This window comes from Lampris incognitus, chromosome 9, assembly GCF_029633865.1.
Source record: "Lampris incognitus isolate fLamInc1 chromosome 9, fLamInc1.hap2, whole genome shotgun sequence".
Classification (NCBI taxonomy): Eukaryota; Metazoa; Chordata; class Actinopteri; order Lampriformes; family Lampridae; genus Lampris; species Lampris incognitus.
Window position 1 is genome coordinate 14,006,344 of NC_079219.1, and position 22,401 is coordinate 14,028,744.

A 22,401-nucleotide genomic window follows, 5' to 3' on the forward strand; every position below is an offset into this window, starting at 1 on the left:
GGTAGGGGTTTGTTCGGAATAGTAATGCTCAACAATAAAAAAAAAATGTGCTGAGAGGTGTAGTTGTATTTTTGTTGTGGAGGCGATTCAGGAGGCGGTGTGGAAAGGTACCCCGAAACCGAACCGTCGCCACCCCGAGGCCGTCTCAGTGGCAGTGCCTCGGTGTGTTGTGTGACTATTTCATAGGTTGTCCCATTTAAAATGCACACATAGCAACAAAAAATAAATTGTGGTTTTACGATTGGTTTGTCAGCAGTAGCAGAGATGACAGCTGGACATAGACTTCCTGTCTCGGAGACTCTAACCCTCCTGCGGTTTCTGGTATGGATATGGTCTGTTAGCGGCTCACTTAGCCCTGGACCGCATTGAGTATTTGATCTCTCCCCCCCTTTTTTAATCTCCTACCTTACTTCCTTCCCCCTTCCCTTTTCATCATCCCTCTCTCGCCTCTCCATCCAACTCCCCCACCACCACCACCTTGGCTCCGCTTTCATTTCACTCATTTCAAATTCTCTCTCTCTCTCACGCCCGTACCGCTCCCTCTCTCATCCCCCACCCCTCTCTCATCCTCTCTCACCCCCCCCCTCTCTCACTCTGCCCATAGTAAGGTGACTCCAGACCGCAGACTTCCTCGGCCGTGCTGAATAATGCAGAAGTTTTGCAAACTGATCCGGTGATTAAGCGGAGAGACAAGCCGGAGTAATGAGGAGATGGGGGGCCTCCCTCCATTTGGGAGCAGTACGGAGTCAGGCGAAATTGTCTCAGAGAAAGAGATTGATTAGCCTTCGGGAACATTAATAGGTCTGGTATAAGAGGAGCGCGTGTTTGTAAATGCAGGGGGATCGTCCTGCTGAATTGGAAGGCCGGGTCCAGGCTTGGGACTGTATCATATACGCACCCAGCCTAACACAGATAAGAAGTTTTTCGTTTAAATAAAGACAGGTTAATTTACATTGGCCTAGTTCAACAAAAAAAAAGCCCATTTCTCAATGCCTATGACTTTGTGAGCTTTTCTCAGTTATCTTTTTTTTTCCTTCCTTCATAGGGCTATTATAACAAGAACTCCTTTCAGGCAGGCTCCCACCATCCTTTGCTACTCATATTTGGCCGTCGGTTGAACAGGTAATTGAAATCTTATCATTTAATTCTGATACTTTGAAAGCCTCCCCGGCTAGATAACTCATCCTATGGTCGAGGATGGCTTTCTTTTGTTCTTTCTGGATCCCCTATCTTCAAAAATTCATACGCTGATCAGACACCCCAGCTACTGGCCTTTTCATTTATATGCCCAGGTAAGACTTACGAGCCCCCACCCACCCACCCCCCTCTTATAATGCACGTCTGTAGATGGAAATAAAGTCTGCAAGGGAAGGTAGAGCTACAGGTTGCTGTGAAAGTCTGCTTACTTGGTGTCAAGTAGCTCAACAAGAGGCGTTTGTGTGAAGCTGCTGGAGGGTGAAACAGTGGCAGAATGCTGTGCGTTAAAGCACGGGGGGTGTCAGCTACAAGTTAGAAGATCAGTGTGTGTATGTTGTTGTTTTTTTCATGCCAAATTCTTTGCCGATAAATGCAGATAAAATGCAGTAGTCTCTGGGGGGGGGGGGATATCGTCCCCAAAGCATCAGTGCGGCACATGATTGCTTTTTTTTGGTGGATGACCTTGCCCAAAACCTCAAGTGCAAACTCATGCCTGTTCGGAATTTGCATTACTTTGAGAAATACCAGGTAATCGGTCAAGATCAGAGGCCGGAGTCAAGCCGAGAAACACCAGGAGCCGTGTTGCTGCCACTCACATCCGCGTATTGATCCCTCGGAGCAGTGCAGGACTGTAGATTGTGGTTCTCCGAGGAAAAAATGTTATTCCCACCATCAGTCTCCCCAAGTTTTTCTTACAGAAACGTACGCCAATTGTACCTTGCGTGCACACATGCACGCACAAACACATACATTTGGCGCTCGTTATCTTGTCTCACCATCCCGGAGGTATTCAACTTCAGCTGGATAGTGTAGCAGACAAGACAGGTGGCTCCAGCTCTGGGCTCAGCGGAGCGAGGATGGAGAGGAGCGGGCCAGATGGCTCTGTCCACCATGTTTTTCTCACCGGTTCCAATCTCTACAGTCTGTCTCACCGGAGCCCTTATCTCAGCAGTGCGCTCTCAGCTCAGAGGAAGTCATGGTTCATGTGAACGAGGAAGAGTGGGCTCCTGTTGGTTCCGGGCCACCTCACCCAAGCGGACTGGAAGCCCAAGACAGATAACCACATTCAGAGGACACATGAGCGAGCCAACGGTCCCTCTCTTCTTTATCACACTCGCCCTTCCCTCTAAATCCAGGCAAGGTCCCCCATCACAAACATCAACCGCCTTTCAAGTTGGGATGCTTTGACCTGCACCATTTCGTGGCCTTCAGTGAAATTCTGCAGAAATGATTTGAATGAGGAATCGAACTAAACACTTCGTGTGAGGTAAACAAACAGAGGACCCCAGGACCAGCCATCATGACGTTAGTGGCAGGAGAGGTGTGGTATAAGTAAGCCAAAAAAAGAAGAGTTTGGGAGGCAAGGTTGATTTTTTGGGGGGGGGGATTTCCTCCCCTTTTCTCCCCAATTGTACCTGTCCAATTACCCCACTCTTTCGGGCCGCCCCCGTCGCTGCTCCACCCCCTCTGCTGATCCGGGGAGGGCTGCAGACTACCACATGCCTCCTCTGATACATGTGAAGTCGCCAGCTGCTTCTTTTCACCTGACAGTGAGCAGTTTCACCAGGGGGATGTAGCACGTGGGAGGATCACGGTGTCCCCCCCCCCCCGAGCAGGCGCCCCGACCGACCAGAGGAGGCGCTAGTGCAGTGACCAGGACACATACGCCCATCCGGCTTCCCACCTGCAGACACGGCCCAATTGTGTCTGTAGGGACGCCCGACCAAGCCGGAGGCAACACGGGGATTCGACCCGGCGATCCCCGTGTTGGTAGGCAACGGAACAGACCGCTATGCCACCCGGACGCCCCCCGAGAGCAGAGCCTTTTAAGGTTTGGTATAAGTAAACCCATAAAAAGAAGGGTTTGGAAGGCAAGTTTTAACGCCGAGACGTCTTGTCGTCGATTCTGTATACAGGAAGTGTCTCTGCGGCCCTTCATACGCCACCGTTTGTCTCGGTGTAATCTCAGATGGAGTGGAGGCTGAAACGTGTTTTTTTGCTGCAAGGATGATAATCTGTTGTTGTTAGCGGAGATGTAGAGATCTTGAGGCTGCCGAGAGAAGCTTGTAAATGATCCGGTGTGAACACCAGCCATTTCTTGGTGGCTCCAATAAAGTATGTGCGAGCTGCCATAAATGTGAGAGATGGGCTTATCAAAAGGTCAGCCTTTTGCGGTACTGGCTTAGTAAGTGGATTTATCGTTTCGCTTTATTTAGAGCGGGAAAAATGAGGCCGAAAGCTTTGAATAACATCAATCATATTTCATCGTGAACCTTGACAAACCCCTTCAAAGGGACTATTTTTTATACTTCTTTGGAGCTCATTTAAAAAAAAAAACAGGTGACGTATTGTAGTAAACAGAAAACACAACATGTCTTAGGCGTCACCCCTACTACCTACAGTACATAACAGCCCATGTGTAGGAAATAAAAACCAAGTGAGGTTTTCCTTGTTAGCTGTGAGCAAATTCAGACAAAGTTTCTGCCATTTGTGTGTGTGTGTGTGTGTGTTAGAAAGATTACACAAAGTTTTACTATACACTGCAAAGGTGGGGTTTTGATTCAGCTGGGCACACGCTACCTGCTTCCAGGCAATTTATAGCAACAACGATTGTGTAGCTCAATTCATTTCTTCTCTAAAGAGTGTGACACAACCCATCCCCTCCGTTTCAGCAAGCCTGTTATTTCTTCTCCAAGTCTTGCATTTTCCAAGTTCACCCCCCCCCCCTGCCCTCCGTTTCCTCGCTACTTTCCTCCCCTCCGTCCACCCATCCCTATCAACCTTTTGCTTTCAACCCTATCCCTTACACTACCGTTCCGGCAGCCGTTGAAAAAGACACAGTGGTGTTGCTGATAGCTCCGCATTAACCCCGGGGTAAACAGCAGGCACCCCTAGAGAGACTTCCTCATCGCTCTTCCATGCCAGACACTCGGGGAGTGCAGGACGCCGCAAACCCTGCCCCCCCCCCCCCGCCCCCCGACATTTGCATCTCTGGAGTGCTGCGTCCCACAGCCCTGTAGCCGCAGCCTATCTTCCTCCTGCCACAGACGAGTCATGCCGGTCCAGCCGGGCACCCCGCTTTCCGCGTCCCCGATGAAAGTGTGGCCCGCTGCCGCAATCTCCATTTCCCGACCCCTCCTCACTGGCGCCCACCCATTCAGCGACTCACTTGGCATCTTCTGCATTTCACACCTAACCGGCCGCAAGCTTGGGTCGTTCTCGACATGCCTTCTCCACCCGGCCGGCGACTCGTCGAAGTCTGCTTTTACATACGTTTCCCACCGACTGCCGTCATTATTCCAACGCGTACTCTTCCGCTTCTAACATATCCAGCCATGTGCAGTGGGCATGACAACTCTGCACACCCCCAGATTAAAATGGCAGGTTTCTGTGATGTAAAAAAAAGTTGAACCAAGATAACTTTTCCACCCTTAATTTGAAATTGCAACCTATAAAATGAAAAATAATCAAACATTTTAGGGGGAAAAAAAATACAAAACTTACAATAACCATAGTTGCACAAGTGCGCACACCCCCAAACTAATACTTTGTTGAAGCATCTTTTGCTTCTATGACAGCACTCAGTCTTTTTTGGGTGAGAGTCTGTCAGCTTGGTACATCTTGACTTGGCAATACTTCCCCACTCTTCCCTGCAAAAACGGTCTAGATGTGTCAAATTGTGAGGACATCTCCTGTGTGCAGCCCTCTACAGGTAATCCCACAGATTTTCAACCGGCTTCAGGTCTGAGCTCCTGCCGGGCCACTCCAAAGCCTTGATCTTCTTTTGGTGAAGCGATTCCTTTGTTGATTTGGATGTACGCTTTGGGTCATGCTGAAAAGCGGCATTCCTCTTCATCTTTCTAGCAGACGCCCGAAGGTTCTGCACCAGAAATCGACAGGTATTTTGGAGCTATTCACGATTCCCCCCCATCTTGGCTAAAGCTCCAGTTCCAGCTGAAGAAAAGCAGCCCCAAAGCACGGTGCTGCCGCCGCCACCACGCTCCTCCATGGGTATGGTGTTCTCCTGGTGATGTGTGGTGTTTTTGTGCCAAACATACCTTTTGGAACAACAGCAGGATAAGTGGTTTGGATAATGGATGGATGGACATACTGTTTAGAATTATGGCCAAAAAATTCAGCCTTGGTCTCGTCAGACCACACCACATTTTTCCACATGGTTTTGGAAGAGTGGGTGAATTTAGCTGGGCTCGGATGTTTTGGGGTTTTTTCCACGTGAAAAAGTTTCCGTCTTACAACCCTACGCCACAAGCATAAAAGCGAAAAATCAGTGGCTTACCGTCCACTTGAAGATGAAGTCCATTCGCCTGTCTTTCTCCACAAATCTCTCCGTGGCGGGACGGGACGTGACTTTGATGGCTCTAATTGGCTCGCACTCCCACCATAAGCAGTGCCTTTCCTCGTCCGTTGATTTCGCTTGAAGCTACGCAGTATGCATACGCCAGCTCCGAAATTCACAACGTTAAAGTCAATCCTGAAAAAAGTAGAGCCTGCCCTTCCCATTGGAAAGGTAGGCGAGCTTGTGCGCTATACGGCGTTTCGCTCTTAGCTAAGGACTTAAAGAGGACAAGGACATAAAAATATCATTACAAATATACTGTAGCGAATTAAGGGGGCAGCCCGGGACCGCCACAACCGGGACGTGAACCCATATCTCCCACACCGCAAGCGACAACGCTAACCAGTCGACTAAGGGGTCCGACCCATTAGTCAAGGACCAACATGTCTACTTATCCATGCACGTTACACTACCCCCCTCCTTCAGGAAGCGCGTCCCCGCACTTAAGTATATCAGCTCCTTCACGCCTCTGGGCGCATACACTTCAGATGGCCTTACGGTTTCACCATCCCACTTCTGACACCAATGTAGCGAATTCAAGGCGGGCAGTCCGGGAACCGCCATAGCCGGGATGCAAACCCGTGTCTCCCACACCGCAAGCGACAACCAGTCGACTAAAGGGTCCGACTCGTTAGTCAAGGACCAACGTGTCTACTTATCCATGCACGTTACAATACTTACATACTTGTGACTTACATACTTGTAACTAGAGTGAGATTTTGATATGTTGTTATGAATTTGTTGTATGGTTATTTTGGTTAAATTATCACAGGGCAGGTACTGCCTACCATGACCGTACGTCATTGCCCATAGCCCAGACATAGGAAGAATATGGGAGATTGTTGTCACATGTAGGGAGGAACCAGAACTTGCCAGAAATTCCTGCAGCTCATTAATGTTGCTGTAGGCCTCTTGGCAGACTCCCTGGCCAGCTTTTGTTTCGTCTTCTCATCAATTTTGGAGGGACGTCCAGTTCTTTGTAATGTCGTTGTTGTGCCATATTTTCTCCACTTGTTTGTGATTGTCTTCTCACTGTGTTTCATGGTATATCTAATGCCTTAGACATTCTTTTGTACCCCTCTCCTGATCAGTACCCTTCAACAATGAGATCCCGTTCATGCTTTGTAAGCTGTTTGTGGACCACGGCTTCTGCAGTTGGATGCAACCAAGATGATGCCAGGAAAATCCTACAGCAACAGCTGCACTTTATTTATTTATTTATTTGGATTTCCTCCCACCCCTTTTCCTTCCAGTTGTACTCGACCAACTACCCCACTCTTCTGAGCCATCCCAGTCACTGCCCCACCCCCTCTGCCAATCCGGGGAGGGCTGCAGTCTACCATATGCCTCCTCCAATACATGTGGAGTCGCCAGCTGCTTCTTTTCACCTGACAGTGAGGAGTTTCATCTTCGCCAGGGGGACGTAGCGCGTGGGAGGATCACGCTATTACCCCCCCAGTTCTCCCTCCCCCCTGAACAGACACCCCCGACTGACCAGAGGAGGCGCTAGTGCAGCGACCAGGACACATACCCACATCCGGCTTCCCACCCACAGACACGGCCAATTGTGTCTGTAGGGACGCCTGACCAAGTCGGCGGTAACACGGGGATTCAAACCGGCGATCCCCGTGTTGGTAGACGAAACAATAGACCACATCAACCTCCGGACGCCCCGGTCAGCTGAACTTTATTTAGGCTTAACCAGAGTCACTTTAATTGATGCCAGGTGTATACCAACTACTATCTAACATGAGCTCGAATGTGACTGGTTCATTCTGAACACAGCCACTTCCCCACCTATAAAAGGGTGTGCACACTTATCCAGCCAGGTTATTCCAAGTTTTGTATTTTCTTTTTTCCCCATAAAATGTTTCTGATTGTTTTTCACTTTGTTTTTATAGGTTCCAATTTAAAAGAAAAAAAAAGAAAGAGAAAAAGTTCTGACACGATTTATCTTGGTTTCATTGTTTTTTTTACATAAAAGAAGCTGCCATTTTAACAGGAGTGTGTAGACTTTTTATATCCACTGTATACAGTGTGACAGTTGGCGCGCCGTCTGGTTTGGGTTGTGAAGCACAGAGCAATGATTTCTCTGCCTGTCTGAAGTAGGCAGACATGCAGAGAGACAGTTTGTTGATTGTTTTGCTGCCACCTCCTCTCACACATGCGGGCCCATCTGCAGCCCTTGCATGCATCCGGGGCTCAGACAGACAAGTAGAGAGATGAACAAAAGCAATCTCATCTCGACTCTTGTCTGCATTGTTTTGGTAGTTCTCTCTTGTTTGGGCCTTTTTTTTCTTCTTGTATTTAACCTCTCAAACTCTCCCTCACTCGCTCGCAAACACACACACACACACAGCAATCCCAGAACGTACCCCGCATGTCACATCGCCACATGTTCTGACCGGTATCAACAGAGCCGTCAGTACCCCGGCGGTCAGAATGACTTGGCTAAATAAGCTCCCAATTAGTCTTCGTGTTTAAAAGCGCCCTCTCGCAATTCGCAGAACAACTGTCACCGTCATGTTCTGATTGTTCCCGTCCCTTTCAAACCTACTGAATTGACAAGGAAGATAAAAATGGCTTCCATTGCTCTCTCGAGTGACTGCTCTATTTAATGCGGCGCTGTGACGCCAGCAGACCGCCACCTGGTCCACACCTCACAGTGTTGGGGATTATGCCGCGGTGCCATGTAGGCTGAACCCTCAAATCTGCACAATCACAGATTTGAGCTCTTTAATATACGACTCCACAGGTTGCACCACTTGTTTGTATTGGAGGAACACGGCGCTGCATGAAAAAAAAAAAGAAGAGGCCTTCAGAGACTGCTGTCAAAGAAGATTAGAGGGGAATAATTCATAACCCCGTCTTCCCTACCCTTGGCTGTCTCTCCACCTTTTATTCTTTCGTTCTGTTTGCCTATCTCTCATCCTCATTCCCACGCTGGCTCCTTCCCCTGCAGCCCTCTCCCTCTTTTAATGTCCCTTCCTCTCTTACTCCCCGTCCCTCTCTCTGCCACCCCCCCACCCCCGTGTGACATGCTGCTCCCTCCCGCTGTCACACTCCCACTCCCCCTCCTTCTCTTTTGGCCTTGCTCTCCATTTGTCTCTGCACCAAAGCCACTCTGCATCAGGTGAGAGGAAGGTCACCTCCAGTGGAAGGGGAGTGGGGTGGTGGGGTGGTGGGTTTCTGACAGCTGCTGAGGGGTCTGGGGAGAGAGAGTATTGAGCTCCCCCTGGCCCTCCGTCAGCCGTCTTGACAGGGTCATGACACGCTTTTAGGTGACATGTATTTGATGTTGTTATGTCACTCAAAGCAGAGAGAGAGGAGCCCCTCCGCCGAGGCCACCATTACTGGTAAAGCGCCCCCTCCCACCCCCACCCCCCCATCTACATCTGTCACAGCAAAAGCACAGCGAGGCGGTGGCAGCCTGCAGCGGACGAGGGGCATTCCAATTCAGAGCCGGCAATAACATACAAATTGATCACACCCGCTATGTAATAAATAAGTGTTCTGAGTCGTCCAAGGCTGCGCGAATCTGCCCGGCCTCCTCTTTTAGGTTGAGCTGTCGAGTCGAGAGGTGAGCGAGAGTGGGAGACGGTGCGCCGCGCAAACTTGAAAGCCACCGAGTGCATTTGCCACAAAAGGGAAAGTCGAGTACTTCCCCGGCACAAACAATCCCAGAGCCTCGTGTCTACGCTTAAGCATTGTTGTTCTGAGGGCCGACTTGAGCGATGCGTCGTGGCAGTCCAAACTCCACGGTTGACGTTAATCTGCTGAAATGAGGAGCGAAATATGGAAACGACGAACTCCGCTGCAAAGCGCATCGAGCCTGACATGTGTCTTTAAAGAAGCAACAGCCAACCGTAATTGCCATGAACGTCCAAATCTGAGCATGCATTATGCATGAGGAAGAGCAGTAAAAGAGGTGACCCTCGTATTATTCTTCCCTCACGGAAGCCGTTGTTTGTCTTCATCCCTTTTTTCTCACAATTAATATCCCTATGAAGAGAATATTGTTGGTTTAGGCCAAGGGGAGGAGGACGCTCACCGTCTCACACACATCTAAACCGTTCTGTGCTGTCAAAGCAACACGTGAGGAAGAGCGCATGTCTGGGAATTCATTTATTACGAGTTCATCACTGATGATTATCTGGGTTTCATTTCTGCTCTTGTCAGCGAGCCGTAATAGCCCGCTCCGACCGGGGCTGCTTCGGCTGCAGATTAAATGCACACAGCCAAATGAGAGGGGCTCACTCTACACAAACACAGCAAATCCTGTCGGACAACGGGGGCTGAGGCTTGGGTTAATTCCGTCTCTGCCCCCCCCCCTCCCCTCTCTCTTTCTGTCTCCGTCCATCTGTCTCTCTCGCTCGCTCTCCATTTCCCTGTCTCACTCGCTCGCAACGCGTGTGAATGCCTTTCTGCAGCCTCACACGGGGCGATCCGAATCCCACTTCTGATGTTTGATAGGATGAAAGTGCCTGACGCGCTCAGTGGCTGAGACAAGCTCCGGCTCAATATGCTGATTGGTTGCTCCGAACTGTTTTAACCCTGCCAGAGAGTTTTTCCACATCAGGGATTGGCAGTAAAAGTTTTCAAGTTCTCAGGATGTCGGGTTTGAAGTGGTGGGGAGTGAAGGGGGATGGAGCGGAGGGGATGACTGAGCTGGAGACCGAGCACAGATAAAGATGAATAACAAAATGAAGGGGTGTAAGGACAAGGCGCTCAATCTGATGACACCTGATTAACTCAAGGACACGTACTACAGTTAGGGGCGAAATAGTAGGGAGCGCCATATCTATCCCCGTAGGGCATTTGTTAACTTGCAAGAGCATGGGTCATTAAGGAAGTGTTGCCCTGAATTCTGGGAATGACATTCATCTGCAGTTCTCTCTCGAGATGGTTTCTCATAGTAACATCGCATTTCGGTCTGTTCTAGTCTTGAGGGTGCATGATGGTATGGTGATTAATGGGAGTTGTGAAATGCTAACAGTGATGAAGCTGGTTACTGTTTAGGATGTGGTAATATATACCCATCCATCCATTATCCAAACCGCTTGTCCTACTCAGGGTCGCGGGGATGCTGGAGCCTATCCCAGCAGTCACTGGGGTGAAGGCGGGGAGACACCATGGACAGGCCACCAGTCCCTCACAGGGCCGACACACACACATTCACACCTAGGGACAATTTAGTACGGCCGATTCACCTGACCTACATGTCTTTGGACTGTGGGAGGAAACCGGAGCCCCCGGAGGAAACCCACGCAGACACGGGGAGAACATGCAAACTCCACACAGACGATGACCCCCAAGGTTGGAGTACCTCGGGGCTCGAACCCAGGGCCTTCTTGCTGTGAGGCGACCGCGCTAACCACTGCACCACCATGCTGCCCATGGTAATACATATTTGGCAGCAAAATCCACTTTTTTTTCTTTCTAATTTGAACTTAAGAGTCCTGAAGATTTACATGCATGTAAGCGAATACCACTTTTGATTCTTTCCATCACTGGCGTATTTAGGACAATAACTAATGCGCGAATACCAAGACCACATCCAAATCTTTCGTAATTGCTCATTTTGATGGTCGCTGTCCGGTAAAAACATTACTGAGAAAACGATGGGCCATGTAATGTTTTCAGCACAGAGGCTAAACGCCAACGAATAACGCCAGTAGCAGTGAGTTTGACATGACAGACTGCCTCCTGTTTTTGCTTGTTCTGAATAGTTCAGTGTTTTTCTCACCTTTGTGCATCTGAACTTTCATGGCTCTTGGGTTTTGTGAAGGCTGCCGCTTAGAGATTGTTTGCAGCCAGAGACACTTCCAGCCCAGTTCCAGGGGGAAGGAAAACCAATTCCATGCTTGGGCCGCAGTGAATCCGTCTCTGTCAGTTCCGCTTCTTGATGCCCTCAAATCACAGTCCCCTATCCCTACCCAGCAACCGCCGCTAACCCTCACTTTTCTGTGATCAAGGAATGTGAGAGCAAACGTCCTCGAAGTTAAAGGAGAATATGCTTAGCATGCTCTCTCACCATGCTGTCCCTGATGTCATCCACATTCGTCTGTTCTCCGGCGCTACCATTTCCCGCTCTGCAATCAAACTCCATCTTCCATGCAGGAGTTGTCACAGCCCGCTCTCATACACCCTCCCATCTCTACATCACTGTACTTTAGGCTAGATGTTAGTGCAGTAGCTACATGAAAAATATATATATATATAAAAAAATCTACTTGTTTCCATCAAAATATGTCTCTATTAGAGACCCATTTTAAAAAAAAAGTCAAATTCCAATTAAAATGTTTCATACCTTTGTTTTCTTTTTTTAAATGCATGGGAACGCCTTGTTGAGTTGCAGCAGAGCTATTAAGATCTGGTTAATGGCACAAGCTGCAATAAAATGGAGACAAATCTCCATTTGTTTTTGCCTTTATTTTCAGAGAAGAAACGCTTTTTAAATTCGCACTAAAAATTAGGGTTCTTGACAATGTAGATGTTTTGTCAGTCTCATCTGAAGTCAATAAGTAACGGATGGACAGACAACTACGCGCATCTCGGTCAACCATTAAATGCCTGCTTTCGCCACAGAATCTGTGAACCAGGTTACTTTCATGAGATACTATATCCAGTTAAATCATATCACATTTTACCATATCAGCTAGCTACACTCATCTCATCTCGGCTCGTCCATCTGACTTTTCTTTCTAAAGGTAGGTCAGCTTTAGAAGGTTTTCATTTGACCCTCATTATCTCTGGGGTCACTTCCTCCCACTCTCATCTTAAATAGCCCGGATTGGCTATGAGGTGAATCTTCATCGCTGAAGGTGTACACCAGGCAAATTCTGACTTTTAATTAAAAAGTTGCGTTTCCTCACTCATGTGGCCTCAAAGTTGTACCGTTTTTTTTTTTTGTAGCGTGGCCCCTCTGCCCTCCAGCTGAATTTGCTGCTTTGCCTTTGCAGAAAACAGTGACACATAATTTTTGAAAGTGATGAAGGCACACAGAATGATTGATGGCAGCATATTGGACGGGAAAATAACGTTCTGGACCGTTAATTTTACAGAGTCAAGGAAGCAGCCCAGGACTGTCAACACAGGAAATGAGTGGGATTTATCTCTGGCCTAGTGTCTGCAAAGCTCTCTTGCACACGGTGCGTTCACAGAGTCACACTGATAGGATTTGAAAGAGTCCGTGTCGGGAATGGTGCAAGCTTCAAGACAATGGCTTAAATCACGGCAATTACATAATATAAATATGCAGTTTGAGAAAGGATGCTGATATTAAGTCCTCCATGATTACAATTATGATTAAACTTGTTAAGATGGACGCACAAAGTCATAATTAATTTGATTAGGGTCTAATCGTCAAAAGATGGCATACGTTGAACATAAACTGAACAGTGGTTACTAAAACTCAGAACAGAGCATTTTAAAATGGCTAAATCTTTTTCCTAACAAAATGTTGCTGCACATGTAAACAATTAACACAGATAAGTGCAACCTAATTATTGATTTGTAAACGCATATGTAACTTTGAGACGGAAATCAAGAATAGTGAACCGTCCTGATGTGGCCTACAATAAACTGCGAGGTGTAGACAACTGTGGTGGCAGCAGAGACCAGCAGGGGCCTCATGTATCAGTCGTTACTATGGGCAAATTTGTTCTTACACACCCATGGGATTTTTGAGCCCTGAAGTTTGTCTCGGAGATCAGTGTAGAACCGGGGTAACCCCTGAATTTAGACACCGATTGGCTAACACTGATGTCTTCGCAGGCCTGGGTGACTGCTCGTTGCAAGAGGTAGACAATAGATGTTAGGAGGAAGGAATTACAAATAACCATCATGCTTTGCTACTGGCTGTCAGACAATCTTGAGGGCTAAAAAAATCCCATGGGCGTGTAAGAACAAATTTTCCCATAGTAATGATTGATACATGAGGCCCCAGATCTGAATATCTCCGCACAGAAGAGAGACTGTGTCAAAGAGATCTATATCAATGCACACCAGATGTTTAAAAGTGTGCCACCCTTTACAGCAATCATGTGTGTACTTTACATCAAGGGAAGCAGAGTATTTTAAATACAATCTTCAGCGTAGTGCCATCACGAGAACCCATTTCAAAGTAGGTGCCTTTCATGAACCTGTCGCATTTCCATTATTTTTCTCCTCAATAATTGCATTCAGAATGCTATGATGATGGCCATCTTTCCACTTCACAGATCGCTGACAATGGATCTGATTTATTTAATGCGGCAGACCTTTCCGGCTAATAAATATAATGGCTTTGGGATCCTGATAATTAAGTCATTTGTAAAGAGGATGCAATCTTCAGAGGTATCGTAGAAGAAAGGAGTTTGTTTAGCAATGCTTCTTGGCTTTATGTAAGAGATTCTTAGACCTCTGAGGAAAATTTCTTTTCTCTCTATGTGATATTCTTTCTGAGCACGAACACATGGTTGAATCATATTCATCATACTGCAATTTTCAAGGCAAATGGCAAAACTTTCAAATAGTGAATACTCTTCACCTACTTAATATGCTACCGCAGGTATGAGCAAAATGAGGGAAACATTAGCAACTGAGGCTCCATGCAAAAAAAGGCTTTGGTTGTTGAGCATCGGTTTGTGCTTCATTTGCAGCACATTCAGCTGGTCATCCAGAGGAGGCCATGGGAAGTTCTGGGCACCACCTAATGTTTTGAGAAGTATGCCAAACGTATGACAATGATGCAGACTATTGCATGGCCCTTCTTAATATCCAGATGTTAAGTGAGAATTATTGATAGATTATCAGGGGGAAGTCCATTTTTTCTTTACAGTTGTGTCCTTTATTTGGACCAAACTGAGATACAGATGTTGATAAATATAGACAGATGGGCCATGGACAGACATGGCACTTGAGTGCCAAACTCAAATGAATGATAGAACTAGAGATGCCTGGTGTGATGGTGAAAGATCTACTAACAAAGAGACTGTCTGATACATTAAAAATAGCATTATTGTACAGTTTAAGATTAAAGTCTGCATTCTAACATCACATTACATTCGTTTTTAAAGGAGCTATGCTTTTTTATGGTTGGTTCTTTACCACACCAGGCACAATCACAGGCATAAGAGGCTCATGTGGTCATTCACTGTAGCTTCCTTCACCTGGACCGAGTCCAGGCCAAAAGGCCTCAGCGTTATATGGTACCTGTACCAGAGACGTGGATCCCCACCTGTATATGACCAAACACAGAGCATCGTTGACAAGTTTCAAGGGAAAACTAGCGTCACTGGATCTACGGAGCAAGGGAACCGTAGTCTTAGGATTGAAAGGTTGGAGATGATCCACGACAACAGAGTCTACCCATGGATCGATATTAACCACGTTACCTCCTACCATACCTTGGATCAAAACTATTATGATAAAACCCTCAACTTGTTTTTTGTGGAAAGAAACAATAAGTTTGACTCCCTGTATTTTATAGACATGTGCAACCACCTGAGGTTAGCATCATCGGTATCCCCCGGGTGGGAGAGCAGAGCAGTGTCCCCTGCAGTGTCTGCCACACATGTCCATCTTCTCTCCCAACCCTAACCTTTAAAGATGTGCATGGGGTGTTCGGGTAGTACGGTAGTCTATTCCGTTGCCTACCAACATGGGGATCACCGGTTCGAATCCCCATGTTACCTCTGGCTTGGTTGGGCGTCCCTACAGACACAGCTGGCCGTGTCTGCAGGTGGGAAGCCTCATGTGGGTATGTGTCCCGGTCACTGCACTAGTGCCTCCTCTGGTCGGTCGGGGCACCTGTTTGGGGAGGAAGGGAAATGGGGGGGGGGTAGCGTGATCCTCCCACGTGCCTCATCCCCCTGGCGAAACTCCTCACTGTCATGTGAAAAGAAGCAGGTGATGACTCCACATGTATTGGAGGAGACATGTGATAGTCTGCAGCCCTCCCCGGATCAGCAGAGGGGGTGGAGCAGCGACCAGGATGGCTTGGAAGAGTGACATAATAGGCCAATTGGGGAGGGGGTGCAAAAGATGATCACTTTACACATACCGCAGTGTCTGATGGGATATGGCAGACAAGAGTAGAGAAGACTTGAATGTCAGCGAGGAAGACCAGCGAATAACCTGCACTGTTCGGTACCCTGGTGGTCAAGAAGCCACAACGGAGGAGAAGATCAGCGTTGAATGTGAGTACAATATGGGATAATATGATAATCTGATTTAAGATGAAAGTACTCGTTTGTCAGTTTCATCCTGAAATCCCCACACAGGTCCACATCAAGGGATTACAATAGATGGAGAGCTAATGGAGTTCACAGAGAGTCTGGCAATAAAAAATAAAATAAAATGGACTTGTTCAGTACCTTCTGATACACTGCTGTGAGAGAGGAACACAAGTAAAGTGAGCTGACACACATATTTTCCCTGTGACACTTCTGTTCCATCCACATATGTCACTGTCAGTGGTCCCTGAGTCGGGAGAGACGTGTGCAGGAATCATACATCGTCTCCAGTAAACTGTAAATAAATCTCACTGCCAAAGGCAACAGCAGCCAGCATCAGCATCTCTCTCAGGTGAACAAGTGGTGGGCGCAATTTTGATTTGACATCGAAATCACATTTCACACTACTGACGCTACTGACAAAAGATGTACTAAGTACAATTAGATATACGTAAATAATAGCTATCTTATGTCCATAATAACAGATTTAAGACATGTTTATTATTGCATACTATTCCAGCCAGATCTATATGTTGTTGCACAGATGTTAATCATCATATATATGCTTATATCTGTAAAAATGTGTTTTTTTTATCCACTGATATGTATTTAAATATAGATTCAAATTTGGATTTTATTTCACTTATTCCAAAAGTGAGACCGATAAGATTCTGCACATAATTATTAAAACTGGCTTTCAAAACACACATCAAATATGTAAATCTCTTTGGCTGATATGCAACATGAGGTTAAAGAGTAAAAACAAAGATTTCCATTCAAAAGGTGTTTTGAGACTCCCTGTGTTAGGTGGTGTAAATATATGTATCTCGCTTGAGTTCATAATTAGCTAACAGCTAATTATGGGGAAAGGTGGCTCATCAAGTCATGGAAAAAAAAACACGGCCAAGGTAAAGGAGCTAATTCTTATGCTAGTCTGTGCAAGTCAACGGCGAAATCCTTTTATTGATTTATTTATTTTAATACTTCACGGTGATGGTGAATAAATCAATGGACCGTATGTAGAGGTTTGGTGCCGAGTGTGTTAAGAGGATGACTTTCACCTTACAGGTAAAAGCCTTGTTTTCTTGTTAGTGCCAAATGACCTTCAGCTTACGGATGTGCTCAAGGGCCAAATGCTTCTTTCCATTGTTGTACATTTACATATCTTGCAAGAGTCACTGCATAAGATAAAATTGTAGTGGCGCTAGGAGCGGCTGGCCAGCACAGGGCGCTGGGGCGGTGCCCCCCTTCAAACATCAAGAGATGAAAACCTACTTAAACATGTTAAATACAATTTAGTTGTATAATGCAAATAATTATGAAATAAAAGTGTTTTTCAGTCTGTGAGCGCCTGTCAGCAGCCATTAAATACTGGTTCAAAATGGTATTTGGTTGATTTCTGTCTGAATACATATACTTCCTGGGTGAGGGGCGCCGGCCAGACGATACCTTATGTAAGCCCTCAAACTTTTGGCAAGCAGGTGACCTGAGGCTGCTGCCTGATTGGTTTCTTCAGATTTCCCATGGGGCGCAGTTCTGTGCGCCCCAGACACTCCCACTTTCATTGGCAGCGAATTGGTATTGTTTTAATGTTTTTTGATCTAATGATTGGACAGTTCTCGTGGCTGTCAATCATGTTCACACCCACCACGACGCTCCGTCTCGACTGTCAATCATCCACGAACCTGATAAATTCTATAGGCTACCTTGTCCTTCTTAATAACTCTGTGACTGTGTGGACATTAAAGCAGTTGTCAGGTGTGCTGCGCCAAGGTAAATTGTGCCCCTCCCCCCCCATTTTTTTTAGCACCAGCCGCCACCGAGTGGCACCCAGGATTTTTGTCCTTTCCTCTTTGGCCCTATATTTGTTTTACCAATTCCATGCTTTATAGTATCTCATATTGCCATATTCCTATTGTGCAAATTTTAGATTAAAGACAATTCATCAATTATCATAATTATGTGAAACTACTTTACTCTTAAATACCACTATGTTACACAACTCCCATTAAAACATTTCCTTTTAGCCATTCATAACGTTTAAATTACTTCAACAACACACAATGCAAAGCTAATATTTATATGCATCTTTGCATATTTTAATGAAATATTCTTTGCATGTTCAGCAAAGGTTAGTGAATGCAAAACACTTACAATGACGGCACATTTGCCCAAGACTGAACCACATAGCTACGTGTAAACATGTTTGTACTCGCTGCGGCGCTTGACCCGCCGGCAGCAGCAGGGCCACGTCAAGATCAATATCCTGAAGGTGTGCAGGTGTGCTACATCCAGCTCAGTGAAGCTAGCCTTGAAACAGTTTAGTCTGAGAAGTTCACTATCAAATGTTACAACATACATTTAAATAGGGGTGCTCAGCCCCCCCCTCCCCCGTCCTCTCAAAAACAAAACAAACAAACATGGAGCTTCTTTCCCATAAGGTAACACAGCCAATAATGTGACTTATTATTGAAGGCGCGTGTGCACTTGGGACCGATGTCCAAAGAATTGGACTTGTTTGCTCAATAAGCCTGTGCACCATGGACGCAGACTTGGTTAGGACACGATAATCTTTACTCGGATCGTTTCTATCACTTGTAAACATGTACATGTTTCCACATTTTTTATGAGGAATTACAATAATAAGTGTAGGCTCCCTTCTATTGCACTGACGAAAACACAGGAGGCGGAGCTGGAGCTGGCAGAGGTGAAGATGCTAAGATTTTCATTGGGAGTGACGAAGAAGGACAGGATTAGGAACGAGTATATTAGAGGGACCGCTCAGGTGTGGAGGAGAGATGCTGGGAATATTGGGAGAAGGATGCTGAATATGGAGATGCCAGGGAAGAGGAAAAGAGGAAGGCCAAAGAGGAGGTTTATGGATGTGGTGAGGGAGGACATGCAGGCGGCTGGTATGACAGAGGAAGATGCAGAGGACAGGAAGAGATGGAAACGGATGATCCGCTGTGGCGCCCCCTAACGGGAGCAGCCGAGAGCAGCAGTAGTAGTAGTAGTAGTAGTGGTAGTAGTAGTAGTAGTAGTAGCAGTAGTGCGTAGGCTGCCTTCTTTGAGACTAACCCGTAATGCAATATTTATCAGGTTCTTTCCTCTTTAAGAAACATATAAGTTGATTCATCCTCTCCTTTGCTTTCTTCTTCTTTCAGCTTTTCCCCTGTTTTTCAGGGGTCGCCCCAGCAGATTTTACAGTTTCCATCAGGACCCCGTGAGGGCACGGCACCAATGCTGGCCATTGTTAATGCGGGCCTTGACCGATCCGGTATGGTCTTATCAATCCGCATACCGATTTGGCAAAATTTCTACATCGGATGCCCTCCCTGACACAACCACTAACCCTGCGGACGGGGGCACAGATAAATCCTCTCCTTTTGCTTTGCTATACAAAATTACTTGGACGGGGTTGGAGGGATGGATAGCGTGTGCAAGTTCGAACAGAACATTTTGGAATTTGTACACCTATAATGGCATCCATAGCTGTCATTCACTTATCAGTATGTAGTAAGACAGACATCTTTTTACATTTCATGAAAATACGGGTGGGAAAGTGATAGCAGACCTAATCTGGTGAGGAAATGTACCCGTCACTCAGACCTAAAGCCAGGCTTATGCTGTGCACGCCATGGCGGCTGAAGCCAAGGGGATGTTTCATTTTCTCCGTAGCCGTGCTCTTTTGCTCATGTGAACCAGCAGAATTTATTTCCAACTATATTGTTTGGGGCACGGCTCACTGTAGAGGAGCGCAGCCACGTTCACAACACCGCTCTGGCACAGCGGGAGGGCGGCTCGCCTCACCCCGTCTGAATTAACAGCCGTTTACAACATGGTGGACGCAGTAAACTGGATCAAGCCAAGACAGGGAGCGAGCTGCAGTTTGTTTTTGTTTTGTTTTGTTTTTCAGAAAAAGATATACAGGTATTTATGGATGTTTTTTCAAATCACATTTGTGTGTGTGTGAGTGAGTGTGTGAGAGAGAGAGAGAATGAGTGAGTGAGTGAGAGAGAGAGCAAGAGGGTGAGTGAGAGAGAGCGAGTGAGTGAGTGAGTGAGTGAGAGTGAGTGAGAGAGCAAGAGGGTGAGTGAGTGAGAGACCGAGAGAGTGAGCGAGTGAGTGATGAGTGTGTGGTTCGGATAGCTCTCTGGTTAATCTTTATGGTGAATCAAACCACAATTATAGAACCAAGGACCTCAGCACAGAGCCTGAGGTGAAGTCCATAAAGCCTGCAACTTCACTATTGTAAACTACTAATAACACACATTAGTCCCTAGCTAAACCCTTTAGCCGAGCGGTTAGTGATGTCGCCTTGTGGTGCAGTCCATGCAACATCGAATCCCGCACCGGGCAAGAAAATAACCGGTTACACTATCTTCTCTTCGTGAAATTGTCCTTCTTGGTTAGATATTTTGATTCAGAGCAAGACTTCTACAGTTTTCCTTGGTGAAGGATTGTTAAAGGCCCAAACCAGTGGCTGGTTTTAGTAAATTAAAGAAACGTCAAGGTTTTAGTAAAAAAAAAAAAAATCCGTTATGTGTGTGTGTTGTGTTATGTATGTGTTGTGTCTCGGAGTGCATCACACGGTAGCATCCTCTGGGAAAGAATTTAAAGTTTTGTTCACTGCTAAGCATCCGAACACTACACACCTCTGAGAAATTGGTTTTCAACTGGACTGACAGACCGGATTTCAAATGATTACTCCAGGTCCCGTCGGAGAGGTCGACTAGATTTCTAAATGTCTGTTTTGGTTGTTTTTTTTAATCCAAAACCAACAATTCATATGCTGCTTAACTGAAACAAAGAACCGTTCAAATCAATACCCCGACCGACCAGGGGAGGCGCTGGTGCAGCGACACACATACCCACCTTCCCACCTGCAGACACGGCCAGTTGTGTCTATACGGATGCCCGACCAAGCCGGAGGTAACACAGGGATTCGAACGGGCGATCCTCGTGTTGGTGGGCAGCGGAGCAGACCGCTACGCCACCCGGACGCCCCATTTGTTTAATCGCTAATGTGGTGCTTGTTTGTATATTCGGATTTGTTTGTAAGTCTTTAGCACATTAAACACTTGTAGCCTAATTGTGAGTGTAGAAATTGTAACGCATAGACACGCACAAATGAGCAGGCTCTCCACCCAACCACCCAACTCCCCCTCCACACACACACACACACACACACACACACACACACACACACACACACACACACACACACACACACACACACACACACACACACACACACACACACTTTCAGCGTAAACGTATCAACCCCAGGGCATCGCGTCGTAAGTCTCACGTGACAAGAAGCAGCTGTGCTTGTTGTGCTTCGTGACCAATATGTCAAAAACAGAGAAGTGCAGTCTGGGTAGGCACTGCCTGCCTGAGGCTATTAGCAAAAAGGAAATTATTCAGTTAATGCTAGGTTTATTTATTTATTACTTCGGATATCTTACTACAGATTTGAATGTGACCGCGTTTGATGCCTTTCATAGCCTAATAAAACTGACCCAACATCGCCATCTTCTGCCCGGGAAGAGGCTGCACAAGCCATTCAAGCCTCGCGTTGCATGCGAGCTCTTGCCTGTGGGGGGCAGAGTAGGCTGCCTTTGCGTGTCATATTATTGTATGTTCGCGCATACGCAGTCGGTTCCCACGTAATATGCGTAAAAAGGCAGATCACTGCGCTGCCTTGAAACGCCGCCGCACTATGCCGGTGCGCGCTTCTACGACCACGTGCTTTCGTCCACGTGATTTTAACATCTTATTAGCTAGACGAGATTACCGCAATGACGTAATTACAGATATCTGCAACGTCATTCCGCCTAGTCAAAACTCTAATTCAAGATATCCACACACCCTCCAGCTCCGTCACGCGTCTAGCAAGTTCAAGTGGGCTCACGTGATGCCTGATCTAGCTAAAACCATGTTCACGGCTTTCGTTTGAAGAAAAGCGTCAACTTTTAAGTGACGGGAGACCAAAGCCTGACCTACCGGATCCCGATCTTGTGTTGCAAGTTAAGTGGAATCCACGTATTCAGAATGTGCAGACTATTGTGCTTAAGCCTATTTGTTGTGAAGTTTGCCCCCCCCTCCCTCCCTCCCTCGCTAGAGCTGATGCCCTTTCTCGTTCTCCCTCTGTTTGTCTCTCTTACACAAACAGTGCCCTGCAGTGTTATGAGATGAAGCCTACTGGGAGAGAGAAGTAATGGGGACTGTTATGGAGTAATTGTTTAAGTTTGGTAGTGGTATTTTACAATCTTGATTCTGAAGGAGGGGCACAGTGGCGCAGATGTCAGCGCGGTCGCCTCACAGCAAGAAGGTTCTGGGTTCGAGCCCCGGGGTAGTCCAACCTTGGGGGTCGTCCCGAGTCTTCCTCTGTGTGGAGTTTGCATGTTCTCCCTGTGTCTGTGTGGGTTTCCTCCGGGTGCTCCGGTTTCCTCCCACAGTCCATAGACATGTAGGTCAGGTGAATCAGCCATACTAAATTGCCCCTAGGTATGAATGTGTGTGTGTGTATGTTGGCCCTGCGTGATGGCCTGGTGGCCTGTCCAGGGTGTCCACCTGCCTGCTGCCCAATGACTGCTGGGATAGGCTGCAGCATCCCCGTGACCCTGA